General features: G+C 36.9%; 1 long non-coding RNA gene across 4 annotated transcripts in view; it reads left to right on the forward strand.

Annotated features, from left to right (window-relative positions):
- Nucleotides 1-14285, forward strand: part of LOC138446517 (uncharacterized) — a 42156-nt gene that overhangs the window by 12569 nt on the left and 15302 nt on the right. For all 4 annotated transcript variants that reach the window (XR_011259373.1, XR_011259371.1, XR_011259372.1 and 1 more), the window contains 2 exons: nucleotides 5940-6061; nucleotides 6730-6861. This is a non-coding gene — a long non-coding RNA (uncharacterized lncRNA). The remainder of the gene's footprint in view (nucleotides 1-5939; nucleotides 6062-6729; nucleotides 6862-14285) is intronic.

Raw genomic sequence — 14285 nt, forward strand, 5'->3', positions numbered from 1 at the left:
TGTGGTGTTGGAGAAGACTGTTGAGAGTCCCTTGGACTGCAAGGAGATCCAACCAGTTCATTCTAAAGGAGATCAGTCCTGGTATTTCTTTGGAAGGACTGATGCTAAAGCTGAAACTCCAATACTTTGGCCACCTCATGTGAAGAGTTGACTCATTGGGAAAGACCCTGATGCTGGGAGGGATTGGGGGCAGGAGGAGAAGGGGACGACAGAGGATGAGATGGCTAGATGGCATCACCAATGCAATGGACATGAGTTTGAGTGAACTCCGGGAGTTGGTGATGGACAGGGAGGCCTGGCGTGCTGGGATTCATGGGGTCGCAAAGAGTCAGAAACGACTGAGCGACTGAACTGCCTGACATTTATTAATGGTAATATTTATTAAAGAAGTATGAATTACCCTGCTCCCAACCCATTACAATAAGGATACTTGGATAAACCCATTTGTTTCAACTATCTAACTTCTAAATAATTAGTGTGAAAGTGTTGACCTCAGATATATTAAATATAGTGTTCTGAAATATTGTTTTAAAATAATTTAAATTTTCTTAGTAAAGGAAAGTTAGCCTATTCATGTTTGGAATCATAGACTTCTGTTAGTTAAAGTACACCTATTTTGTGCTTTAACTAATACAAGTCTATGATTCTAAGGGCTTCCCTGGTGGCTCAGAGGTTAAAGCGTCTGTCTGCATAGCAGGAGACCTGGGTTTGATCCCTGGGTCGGGAAGATCCCCTGGAGAAGGAAATGGCAACGCACTCCAGTATTCTTGCCTGGAGAATCCCATGGATGGAGGAGCCTGGTGGGCTACAGTCTGCGGGGTCACCAAGAGTCGGACACAACTGAGCGACTTCACTCACCACTTCACACCTATTTGTAATTGCCCCCTGGAGCTGCTGAGAACAAATTCATTCCCATCTATATGTGATAACCCCTTAAGTATGACCATTAGTATTTTCAACCATGAGAACAACTGAACCTCTACTCTCCAAATATCCTTAGTTTCTTTAGTGGCTGATGATTTTAAACACTTCATACTCTTGGTTCCCTTTTCTGGTTATTCTCCAGTTTAACAGAGCCCATCTCAAAAAGTGATACCCCAAATGGTAGATCAGGTACCATATGTGGCCTGAAATACACAGGGGTCAGCTAGCTTTTTGTCTAGCCATTAAAATGTGTGTATTTGAGGAACAATTTAAATAATATAAAGGACTGGTAAATAATAAAAATGGGTATATTCTTGACTCTGTGTCAAAGGAAAATTGAAGGGATTTAATAAATAAACTTCACATTGAGTGAAGTGGTAAAGAAACTGCATGAGACACAGGAGATGTGGGTTCGATCCCTGGGTCAGGAAGATACTCTGGAGGAGGCAACAGCAACCCACTTCAGTATTTTTGGAAAATCCCACGGACAGAGGAACCTGGTGGGCTACAGTCCATGGGGTCGCAAAGACTCAGACACGACTGAGTACACGATAAGTAAACTTTACAATGAGTAAAAAACATTTAATGGCTTTCTCAGAGGCTTGCTTGACTTGGGAAGAACCTTTTTCTAGAAGTTGAGGAGGACAAGAATCTATTGACATTCATTTCTTACTCATTTCTAGTAAATAGAAGTCAAATTGGAACTCTCTGGGCTCTAGGAGATATGACTGAGGCCATGTGACCAGTTTGGCTTCATGCTACATTTCTATTATTAATATGTAAAAAATTATTTCTTATAGAAGAAATATATAGGGAAATAAGGAGAATAAAATACCTCACGTTCTCTTTTGGCAAAGAAATGCTTACGTGTTTTAAACAAATTAACTTTTTAAGGCAGCTCTGAAGAAGTAATTTATTTTAAATAGGTGAACAGTTTATAGCTCTTATGGGAACACTTTTTCCTTACTTTTCTTCATCATAGGATTAGGCCCTATGTTTTTAATTTAAGTCCTTTAATTTTTGCTGTTAACATTTAATTTACTTGATGACCCCATACTGTTAACTTTTGACCCAGTGAACTTGGATGGTATATACAGACCTCATAGCTAATTTTAAAGAAACCCTTAAACAAAAATAATGTTTGAAGTGAAACAGAAGATTAAATTCATGTCAGTGTTCCATGTAGAGAAGTAGTACACATATACTTAACCAAAGAACTTTTTTCCCTTTTTGGAAGATGTATTTTTATAAACACGGGGTTTTTACAATTAGATGTTTATGCTGTTGGCTAAACAACCCAAAACTGGTGTGACTTAACTGCAGTACTTCTAATAAACTGCGAAACCACTGATAGAGTATAGTAGATAGGAAACCTTTTCCTGACAAGAAATTCTTATAGCATGTAGCTAAATCTAATGGTCCTTTCATCTATCTCTGCTTATACTCAGTCTCCTTTCCTGTTATATAAAATTGAGATTCCTAAAGTTTAATCCTTAGATGTGAAAAATGTTAGCACACATCAGTTTCAGTTCAGTCACTCACTTGTGTCTGACTCTTTGTGACCCCATGGACTACAGCACACCGGGCTTCCCTGTCCATCACCAACTCCCAGAGCTTGCTCAAATTCATGTCCATCACGTCAGTGATGCCATCCAACCATCTCACCCTCTATCGTCCCCTTCTCCTGCCTTCAATCTTTCCCAGCATCAGGGTCTTTTCCAATGAGCCAGTTCTTCACATCAGGTGGCAAAGAATTGGAGCTTCAGCTTCAGCATCAGTCCTTCCAATGAATATTCAGGACTGATTTCCTTTAGGATGAACTGGTTGGATCTCCCTGCAGTCCAAGGGACTCTCAATAGTCTTCTCCAACACCACAGTTCAAAAGCATCAATTCTTTGGCGCTCAGCTTTCTTTTTAGTCCAACTCTCACATCCATACATGACTAATGGAAAAATCATAGCTTTGATTAGATGGACCTTTGTGGCAAAGTAATGTCTCTCCTTTCAGTATGCTGTCTAGGTTGGTCATAGCCTTTCTTCCAAGGAGCAAGTGTCTTGTAATTTCATGGCTGCAGTTACCATCTGCAGTGATTTTGGAGCCCCCCAAAAATAAAGTCTGTCACTGTTTCCAGTGTTTCTCCATCTGTTTGCCATGAAGTGATGGGACTGCATGCCATAATCTTAGTTTTCTGAATGTTGAGTTTTAAGCCTGCTTTTTCACTTTCCTCTTTCACTTTCATCAAGAGGCTCTTTAGTTCTTCTTTGCTTTAGTTGTTAATTATAATAAAGTTCAAAGCTTCTTCTAAATTACTTGATGTAAAGATAATTTATGTATAACTTTTATTTGCCCTTAAAACTGGGTCTGTGAACTTACTTTTGAACATTTCCTCCCTAATTATAAAATAGTATATGAGTCCTGTCATTTATCAACCTGTGTAAAATGCAGCTTAATCATTACTATAGATAATTTCAAATATGTCACATTTACTTTATTCAAAAATGAACAGAGAGTTAAGCAATAACTGCTGTGTGCTAACTACCATTAGGTACAGGGGTATTAACAAGGCTTTCTGGAAGTAGTGCCAGCTATATGTGTTTCTATATAAACGTTGATAGGGCTTCCCTCATGACTCAGTGGTTAAGAATCTGCCTGCCAATGTAGGAGACCTGGGTTTGATTCCTGGGTTGGGAATATCCCCTGGAGAAGGAAATGGCAACCTACTCCAGTGTTCTTGCCTGGGAAATCCCATGGACAGAGGAGCCTGGTGGGCTATAGTCCATGGAATCGCAGTGAGTTGGATATGGCTTGCTGCTGCTACTGCTGCTAAGTCGCTTCAGTCGTATCCAACTCTGTGTGACCCCATAGACCGCAGCCCACCAGGATAAGGATATGGCTTAGTGACTAAATAACAACATAAAAGCTTCATGGTTTGCTAGTAAGATAACATGATTGTTGTTCCATAGTGTAAATACTAGAAGGAGTGTTAGAAAATGTGATTTTATTGTATTTTTTAAATAAATGGAAGTATTTTTCTGTAGTTTTATAGCCATGGAGGGAAACAATGAGATTTTGTGCTAGGATATTATGCCTGGAATAGAGATAAGAGTCTTGAATGACTCCCTGGTCCCCAGCTTGGTTGTATGGTACAGTTTTACTGGAATAGAGACAAATGGAGGAGGAATGGGGCTTCTACGTATGTGTGTATATGTAAAAGTGTGAAATGGAAAACTAGGAAAGAGGAGGGAGATAAGAAACTCAGTGAAGACATACTGAATGTGGAAGATTAAGTGCCAGTGGGGTATCCATGTAGAGATGTTCACTAGGGAGCTTGGCATCTATGTGTCTGAGGCTGAGGAGAAAGGCCTGGGCTGAAGGCAGATATTAAATAGGTGATAGTTAAAATCAGGGGATACCATTGCTCATAGAGATGGAATATATGGAGAGGAAATGAGAGCATTAGTAAATGGGCAAATTAAGAGGAGGAAGATAAAGAACTGATAAGAAATAGCAGAGGAAGGGAAGGGAGCACCAACTGAACTGTGCTTGAGAAGCCGATGGGAGAGAAGATTCAGAAGGAAAGAAGTCAGGAGGGTCAGACAGTAAACACGACTGGAATAAATTGAAAAACATGATGGCAATTTTGTTATTAGTACTGTTTGCCAGAATGTTTGCAGTGCACATTCAGTGTACTGATGGTAGCAGAATTCTGTTTGTGTTGAGTTGAAAAGTATATTAAAATTGAGAGAAGTTATATTAAATTTATATTATTCCAAGTCTCCTCAGCTCGCTCTCTCTTTTTTTGGTCACGCCATGCAGCTTGAAGAATCTTAGTTCCCTGAGCATCGATCAAACCCAGGGACCCCGCAGTGAAAGCACTGAGTCTTAACCACTGGACTGCCAGGGAATTTCCAAAACCTTTCATCTTTTATTCAAAATACAATTGAAGAATGATAGTTGTAGGGAGGAAGTTAAAAGATAGAGGAGGAGATTCTACAGTGAAGAGAGTTTAACCTATTTATAAACTGTGAGGAAGAGAGGGCAGAGAGGAGAGATTAAAAAGAGAAGGGATTTAAAAAAAATAGGAGGGATAAAGGTAAAGCCTTAAGAGATGAGGATCTCTTATTCAATACTGATACGGGATCAAAGGTGTAAGTAGAGGAACTGAGCTGGAAAAGAAAAGGAAGAATACTTCTTCCTCTGAGATTAGAGAGGAGGCAAAGATGGTTACATGTGTAACTTAAATTGTGGGACTGAAATGGAGATTCATTTTGATTTTTTTTCTGATAAAGGAAACATAAAAGATAAATACATAGGTGAGTTTAAGTAAAAGTATAATACATGCTATAAGGAATGGGAGAGGGAGCAAGGTTATAAGCAGGAGAAATTGATGAACCCGGGAATCTAGGCTGGATAGGAAATGACGTGAAAGATTGTGGTTTGAAGGAAAATGGAATAGTTGAGAATTGAGGTTAAAATAAGGTAAGAAAGCAGGTGTTAAGGGAGTAAATGGAGTGAATATATTTTTACACCTGTTTTTGTTCATATGTATTTCTGAGCAAAAGGTATTCAACTATAATATACTTTAATGACTGAATAAGTATTCTATTATAGAATATTAGGTTGTAAAATAAGCAGTTTCTTATTTGGGAGTCTTTTTTATTGATTCCTGCTGATTTTTCTCTCCTGGTAAAAGGAACAATAAAATAATTAAATTTTTGACTTATTTCCTTAGGATGCAATCTTAGAATTGGATTTTCTGGTAGGTCTTCATAATGACCCTTTTTATTTTGGGGCTTCCCTGGTGGCTCAGATGGTAAAGAATCTGCCTGCAATACAGGAGCCCAGGGTTCGATCCCTGAGTTGGGAAGATCCCCTGGAGATGGGAATGACTATCCACTCCAGCATTCTTGCCTGGAGAATGTCATGGACTAAGGAGCCTGGTGGGCTACAATCCATGGGGTTGCAAAGAGTCAGATGTGACTGAGCGACTAACACTTTTTCTATCTTTATTTTAGGCCTATTTCTAACAGGCTTGTTTATGTGCATTCTTACCCTGTCCTGGACTGGAATCAGAAAATTGGACAATGTTGCAGGTTCTGATTGATGCAGGCACACTGACCAGCCAAAGTGAGAACTGGTAAGTAAAAGTCCTCCTTCACGGGAATAGTGATGGGTGTTTTAAAAACTTGGAATCAAGTATACTTTTTATGAGTACAATAAGAAATGATTCATGAGCTGAATGACAGGATATAGTGGTCAATTTAGAAATACATATTGAAATTAAATAAAAATCTCTATGAATAACCTGCATTTGTTGACAGCATCCAATTTTAGGAAAGGTTTTAAAAAAATCATGAATAATCATCAAAGTCACTGCTTTTCAGACTTTTCCACAAAAGTTCGGTTAATAGCAGAGAAGAGTGAATAACTGCCCCAAAATCTGGGTCCCAAGATAGAATTTTCTTTAGTTTTGCACTTTGTCTTAAATTTAAAATGAAAGTGCATTATATACCATAATAGTCCTATGGTTAATATAAATATAATGCTTATAATTTTTTTCAAAATCTCTGAGTAAAATTGATATTTTAGAAAATGATCCAGGTTTATTCAGCTTTTAAAACCCTGGAATGCTTAAAGTTCCCATTGCCCAAAGCTGGACTTGTACAGGCAAGGTTCTAAGCTATTTCATGGTTGTACAATACGTTTGTTTTCAGTTCTTCTACAGTTTAGCCAAGGCTATTTATATAGTATATGGCAGGGAATTGATTAATTAATGTTTACCCACATTGAAACTGAGTGTTACAGAAACTGAAAATTCAGAGTGAAATTTCAACAGACTACACTACAAGAAATGTTAAAGAAGTCCTTCAGACAGAAGGGAAATGATACCAGGTGGAAATACGGATTTACACAAAGGGATGATAAGCACTGGAAAAGGTAACTATGTAAGATTTTTTTTCTATTTACTTCTCTTTTAAGATAATCAACTGTTTAAAAAAAAATATTATGGGGGTTACAACATGCACAAGTAAAATATATGAAAATAATAGCACAAAGTCCAGGAAGGGAAAAAAAAAAGTATGATATTTGCTGTACATATAATAGTGTAATATCACTTGGAAGTAGACTGATAAGTTATATATAAATCCTTAAACAACCAGTAGAATAATAAAACACTCTTAGATAGTAAGCCAACAAATGAGAAAAAATGGAACCGTAAAAAATTTAATCTGAAAAAAGGCAGAAAAAGGAAAAAAGGAACAATAAACAAATGGAACATAGGATAAATAGAACAAACAGAAAACAGCAAGATGATAGACTTATATCTAAGCACATCAATAATCACATTAAATGTAAGTGATCTAAAAATCCTCAGTAAAAGGCAGAGATGATCAGATTGGATAAAAGCAAAACACTTTATATACAAAACCACAACAATGTTAAGAATGAAAGGATGGAAAATACCATGCTGATGCTGACATTAATCAAAAGAAAACTGGTGTGGCTAGATTAACATAGCGAAAGAAGTAAGATTTCAAAGTGTTAAGATTTCAAAATATTACGAGATAATGAATGTCATTTCATGATAATAAATGGGCCAGTTAATCAGGAATACATAACAATCCTAAATGTTTATGCCCTAAATAACAGTTGGTTCACAATAAATGAAGCAAAAACTGATAGAACTGCAAGGAGAAAAAGAAAAATCTACGATTATAGTCAGAGATTTCAGTACGCCTCTTTTAATAATTGCTTGAAAAAGTTGAAGCCTAACAAGGATGTAATAAACTTAAATAACAGTATCCAGCAATATTACCTAATTGACTTCCTGGAACATTCCACTTAAAATAGCAGAATACACCTTCCCTTTCAAGTATACATGAAACGTTTACCCAGAGTGAGCATATTCTAGGCCAGGGGTCAGCAAACTATTGCCCTACTGCCAAATCTAGCTTGGTTTTATATTGCCCTGTGAACTAAGAATGGTTTTCATATTTTGAAAGGTTTCTTGGAAAAACAGAAAAAAATTTTGACAGAGTTTTTGGCCTGTAAAGGTTAGAATATTTACTTCCTGATCCTTTACAGAAAAAGCTTTCTGATCTCTGTTTTAGGTCATAAAATATGTCCCAGTATATTTTAAAGGATCCAAATCATGCAAAGTATATTATGGCCACAAAGGAATTAAATAGGAAATCAGTAACAGAAAGCTAACTGGAAAATCCCTAATATTTTGAAACAAATATCCATTGATTAAAGGACTCAAAAATGAAATCAGAAAGTGTTTTGAACTGAAGGAGAATAAAAATACATTATTGAATTCTGAATAAATGAAATGCCTGTATTAGAATATACCAAAAAAAAAAAACCCTCAAAGCAATGACCTCAAGAAGAGCAAATTAAACACAAAGAAGCAAAAAAAAAAAAAAAATCACAAAATAATTTAGATTGAAGTGGAAATCACTGAAGTGGAAAACAAAAATCAATTGAGAATATCTGTGTGATGAAAGCTTGGTTTGTTGAGGTCAGTAAAACTGATAAACCTTTAGCCAGACTGGTAGGGGAAAAAAAAAAGATAAGACACATATCAGGAAGATTGGTAATCAGGAATAAGAGAGGCAACATCATTACAAATTCTACAGGTACTTAAAGGATGATAAGGGAATATTATGAACAACTTTAGGCAAACAACAACAGCAGCTTAGATGAAATGGCCAAAGTCCTTCAAAGATTTTACAAATTACCAAGCTTACTCAAGAAGAAATAGATATAATAGAAGAAATAGATAACCTGAATTGTCATTTTTCTGTTGAATTATTAGTTTAAAATATTCCTATAGGAACTTCCCTGGTGGTCCAGTGGTTAAGAATCTACCTTGCAATGCAGGGGACAGAGGTCCTATCCCTAGTTGGGGAAGTAAGATCCCACATGCCTCAGAGCAACTAAGCCCACACCACAACTACTGAACCTGGTGCAGCCAAATAAATAAATAATTTATATATATAAATTCCCGTCTTCCCTGGAGAAGGAAATGGCAACCCACTCCAGTATTCTCGCCTGGAGAATCCCATGGACGGAGGAGGAGTTTGGTGGGCTACAGTCCACGGGTTGCAAAGAGTCGGACATGACTGAGCGACTTCACTTTCACTTTATATATATATATATATATATTCCTACAAAGAAAACTTCTGGTCTATAGGGCTTCATTGACAAATCCTTCCAAAACATTTAGGAAAAGAAAAATAATTCCAGTTACACATAAACTCTTAAAGAAAAGTGAAGAGGAGCGAATACTTCCAAACTTGTTCTTGGAGGCCAGCATTACCCTGATACCCAAATACTATGAAGACATAACAAGAAAACTCAGGCCAGTCTTCCTCATAAACATAAATTGAAAAATCCTAAACAAAATTTTATTAAATAAAATCCAACCATATATAAGAAGGATAGTATTGGGTTTATCTCAAGAACGTAGGATTGGTTTTAACATTAAAAAATCAATGAGTATAATTCATCATTTTAAACTAAAAAAGAAAAACTGATTATCTTAATAGATGCAGAAAAAAACGTGTGACAAAACCCAGTATTCATTCCTGATTTTAAAAAACTCAGCAAACTTGGAATGCAAGGATTTTTCTTCAGTCAGATGAAAGATATCTATGCAAAACCTAAAATAACGTTGTATCTCCTGATGAAAGATGGCATGCTTTCTCCCTGAGATCAGGAACAATGAGGAACAAGGACGTCTGCCCTTACCACTTTTATTCAGTATTGGAAGTTCTGACCAGTACAATCAGGAAAGAAAAAAAAAATTCAGATTGGAAAAGAGGAAATAAAACTGATATAATCATCTATCTAGGATTCCTAGGTGGCTCAGTGGTAAAGAATCCGCCTGCAATGCAGGAGATGCAGGTTTGATCCCTGAGTTGGGAAGATCTGGAGAAGGGAATGGCAACCCACTCCAGTATTCTTGCCTGGGAAATCCCATGGACAGATGAGCCCGACAGGCTGCAGTCCATGGGGTCACAACGAGTCAGACTGAGCAACTAAACAACAATAAATCATGCATCTCTTCCTCTTGGTGGAACTGGTGAAGAGCTGCTAGGATAACTTGAGTTTAGCAAGACAGTGGGATATAAAATCAATATCTAATAATCATTTATATTTCTGCATTCTAGCACCAAAGAATTGAAAGTGGAAATGTAAAAAATATACAGCATTTACAGTAGCATAAAAAATAAGCTCTTATGAGTAAATCTGAAAAAAGGCATGAAAGTCCTGAAACCTGGAAAGAGCAAATAGCACTAAGAAGAATGAAAGATGACTTAAGTAACTGGAGAGATTTACCTCCAGTTTACCTCATGGGTTTATATTAATATGACTGTTCTCCTCAAATTGATCTAAAGGTTTAATACATTCAAATCAGAATTCTAGTAGGCTTAAAAAAAAGTTAAGCTGATTCTAAAATTAATTCATATAGAAATGCAAAAGATCTAGGATAGCCAATTTTTATTTATTTGTTTATGTATTGTTTTTAGGTAACTTTTGGAGGCAAAGTAGATTTTTAGTTAAGAAAAGTAGCATTGGAATCAAACAGATCTGGACTTAAGTCCTAGCCCTGCCTACTTACTATCTACAGATAATCCAAGGAAACAAAGTCTTTTAATTTTATTCATTAAGTTTATTATTCTTACTCACTAAGGGGTCTGCTAAAAGGGAGAGAATGTTTAGTAAAGGGCATCTTTGACCTGAGGAAAGAGTTCCAAAGCCAGGTTACTTCTTTTGAAATTGCTAACGCATTATACACAGCCGTTTGATGTTGTCTATTGCATTCCCTTTTTAGCTCATAGGGTTTCAATCTGTTTTCTATATAATAATGGCTTTCACATGTACATCAACAGGCCCAACAGGTTATCAAGAAAGCTTGAGTCCTCTGTCTTCTAGTGATATCCTGCTTAGATCTGACATTAGTTTCATTTTTTTCCTTCAAGCTATTTTTTCTAAATTTCTTGGCTATTGTTGGTGATAACACAAATTTTGGAACCTTCAAATTTGTAATCTTAGGTTATGTCTTTATTTACTTCCCATAGGTAAACAGTTGCTAAACTTGTTAGTTCTTCTAGTACTTCTCTATATTGCTACTTAATACGTTCCTTTGCATTTTGAAAATTGCCCATTTAATCCAAGCTCTTGATTGTCATTTATTTTGTAGCCTCTTGTATTGTGGCTTCCCTTGTAGCTCAGTCGGTAAAGGATCTGACTGCAGTGCAGGAGACCTGGGTTCAATCCCTGGGTTGGGAAGATCCCCTGGAGAAGGAAATGGCAACCCACTCCAGTATTCTTGCCTGGAAAATCTCATGGACAGGGGAGCCTGGTGGGCTGCAGTCCATGGGGTCACAAAGAGTTGGACACGACTGAGCAACTAACACTTGCATTGCAGCCTCTTGTAGTCTCCCTAGCCCCCCATCCCATCTTATCCTCTTCCCTACTAGCTTACCCAAAACACAGAATACTTTCTGTAAATAGTCTGTAAAGAAGCATTGCTGGATGAATTAAAAAAACCTTATTAAGTATCAGTAGCAAAAAGGAATTTACATGGAGTCTCCTTTCAGCGATTCTACCCGAAAGGAGGAGAACAGAACCTTCAGGAATTGAGTCACAACTCAGACAAATACCAAGTGGGAGATGTTTCTGGCAAGAGACTGATAATATATGATAGTAACCACTGGAAAGATAAAAGGAGCCATAAAATTGAACTTCCCACTAGCCATTCTTTCCCTTTTTGCTCTCTGCACACTTCAGCTGGGAATCTTTATGCAGGTAGTAGTTATTTGACTTGTATTATTCTGGTTGTAATAAAGTTATATCTAAGAAGCTAAGAGAGCTGACCAACTGAGAAGGGAAAGCAGTTTGTTCTGACCGTAATGACAAAAGGAGTTCAAGGCACACCAAACATTTTTCTCCCATTTAGAAACATTCTAGTATTTAAGCTTATAAATACTTGGGCTTCCCAGGTGGCTCAGATGGTAAAGTGTGTGCCAGCAATGCGGGAGACCTGGGTTTGACCCCTGGGTCGGGAAGATCCCTTGGAGAAGAAAATGGCAACCCACTTCAGTACTCTTGCCTGGAAAATTCCATGGACGGAGGAGCCTGGTGGGCTACAGTCCATGAGATCACAAAGAGTCGGACACGACTGGGCAACTTCACTTTCTTTAAGCACATAGGTGGCTCAGATGGTAAAGAATCTGCCTGCAATGCCAGAGACTGAGTTTGATCCCTGGGTTGGGGAGATCCCCTGGAGAAGGGCATGGCAACCCATTCCAGTATTCTTATCTGGAAAATTTCATGGACAGAGGAGCCTGGCCAGCTATAATCCATGGAGTTGCAAAGAGTCGGATGTGACTGAGTGACTAACACTTTTTACTTTAGTATTTAAGACTAGTATTTAATTTCTCTCTACTCTCTTATTTGTGTTCTCTATTCCCATCATGTCTGTGAGATGACCTGCCTGGTCCTGCTCTGCAGTAGGTTTGTATAGTGTTGCATCTCTAGAGCCTTGAACAGTGCCTAGCATATAACATATAGGAAGCACTTAGTAAATATGGTATTTGATGAATAAATGAATGGTTATTTTTTTCTCTCTGGGAATCCAAACCCATCAGCACTTTCAAGATATCTATGTAAGATTTTCTGATTCCACTAAACTTCTGTCCATTATCCATCTAGTTTTAAGTTACTTCATTTTCCACATCCTCATAGCAATTATTTGTAGCTTGTACTTGATTAGTGTATTCTTATTATGTTACTTTTCACATATTCCTGTATCTATTCTATGTATGTATGTTATTTTCAACTAGAAGATAATGCCTCAAATGTCAAATACCATATGTGCAGTTCAGTATTGCCTTGTGTGCTACAGAAAGGTAGACCCTCAATAGATAGGCAGGCTACCTCCTTGTGAAACATATTCTCTGGGTCTGTGTGATTTGCCTTGAAAGGAAGTTAAGATACATAGATTCTGTTTTTTTTTTTTTTCCCCTCATATATTGTGTGACTTTGAGTTAATTTATTCCTTCAGTGTTCAGTTTAAGAACAAGGTCAGGAATGGTTTCCTAAAGAAAAACATTTTAGACTTACAGCAGCATTTATACGTTGGTAACATTTCTCCAGAAATATTTAAGGTAATACACAAACTGGACTGGTCAATTTTAATTTTTTTCTTGGAATTTCCATAGAAAAGTTCAGGTAGCAGAGACACTGAAATAGTGTTACATAGAAAATACTAACTGTAGAAAGAACCATAGTTTCTTCATAGGGAAGTCAGAGATAATATCCTGGATTTTTGCACTACTTAAACAACTCCTTAGTTATCTCACAACAGAATTAATGTAGGAAAACACATTCAAGGAGTTACTGAAGATCGGAATAAGATGGTGCAAACTGTAAAAATGCTTTCTGTAATGGGTTTTCAAGTATTTAAAGAATCATTCACTCTCTGGCCTCCTCCATCTGCACTGTCTTCTGGCAACAATAAAGATGTACAACCTATGCAGGAAAGCAGTTTCTAACAATCCAAAATCAACAGCAGTTTCTGGGTCATTTCCATTGCCTCCTCCATGAAAATGAACAACATTTAGGTTATTCCACGTATTTTTTTCCATGCCCCCCAAAACTGTTAGGTTGCCAAAGAAAACTGATCAGGTAATGAATTACTGTTTGCCTTCATGTAATTGGTCTAAGTACAAGATACATAAAATCAGACATTAATGTGGTAATATGAGAGGAAGAAAAACATCAAACCATAGGATTGAGTTTTAGTTTTACTGACATTTATATATCATACTTCCTGTTTATGATTTCAGAAGTGCAGCCAGGCAGTGCTTCTGTGAAAAACTAAGTAACTGGGAACAGTTTTGAGGATTAAAATGGCAACTTACTGAAAAAAAAAAAAAACCCACTAAATTTACTGTTTATAGAATTACTATCTATGTTGTGTAAAAAAAAGCTGAATCTCTTCAGACATCATTTATTTGTAATTAAAAGGGAACATGATGGCCTTGTGCCTTTAAAACAAACAGCCCAGTTTTAAGTCTTAGTCCTGAATTTGAGTAGGTGATGGGATAATGAAACCAAGCTAACCTCCTTCTAATCTACATCTCATACATATATATGTCTTTATACATATAGATGTATAAAAAAGGTAATTCTTGCAAACATTTGCTTTTTTCCCTCATTTTGAGATTTCAGTTGACTTGTTATACATTAATTAACAATTAGTTCTGCCTGAAGGAGGGACCTGGGACCTGCCTCTTGAGAAATCTATATGCAGATCAGGAACCAACAGTTAGAACTGGACATGGAAC

This window comes from Ovis canadensis, chromosome 10 (assembly GCF_042477335.2).
Source record: "Ovis canadensis isolate MfBH-ARS-UI-01 breed Bighorn chromosome 10, ARS-UI_OviCan_v2, whole genome shotgun sequence".
NCBI classification, from domain to species: Eukaryota; Metazoa; Chordata; class Mammalia; order Artiodactyla; family Bovidae; genus Ovis; species Ovis canadensis.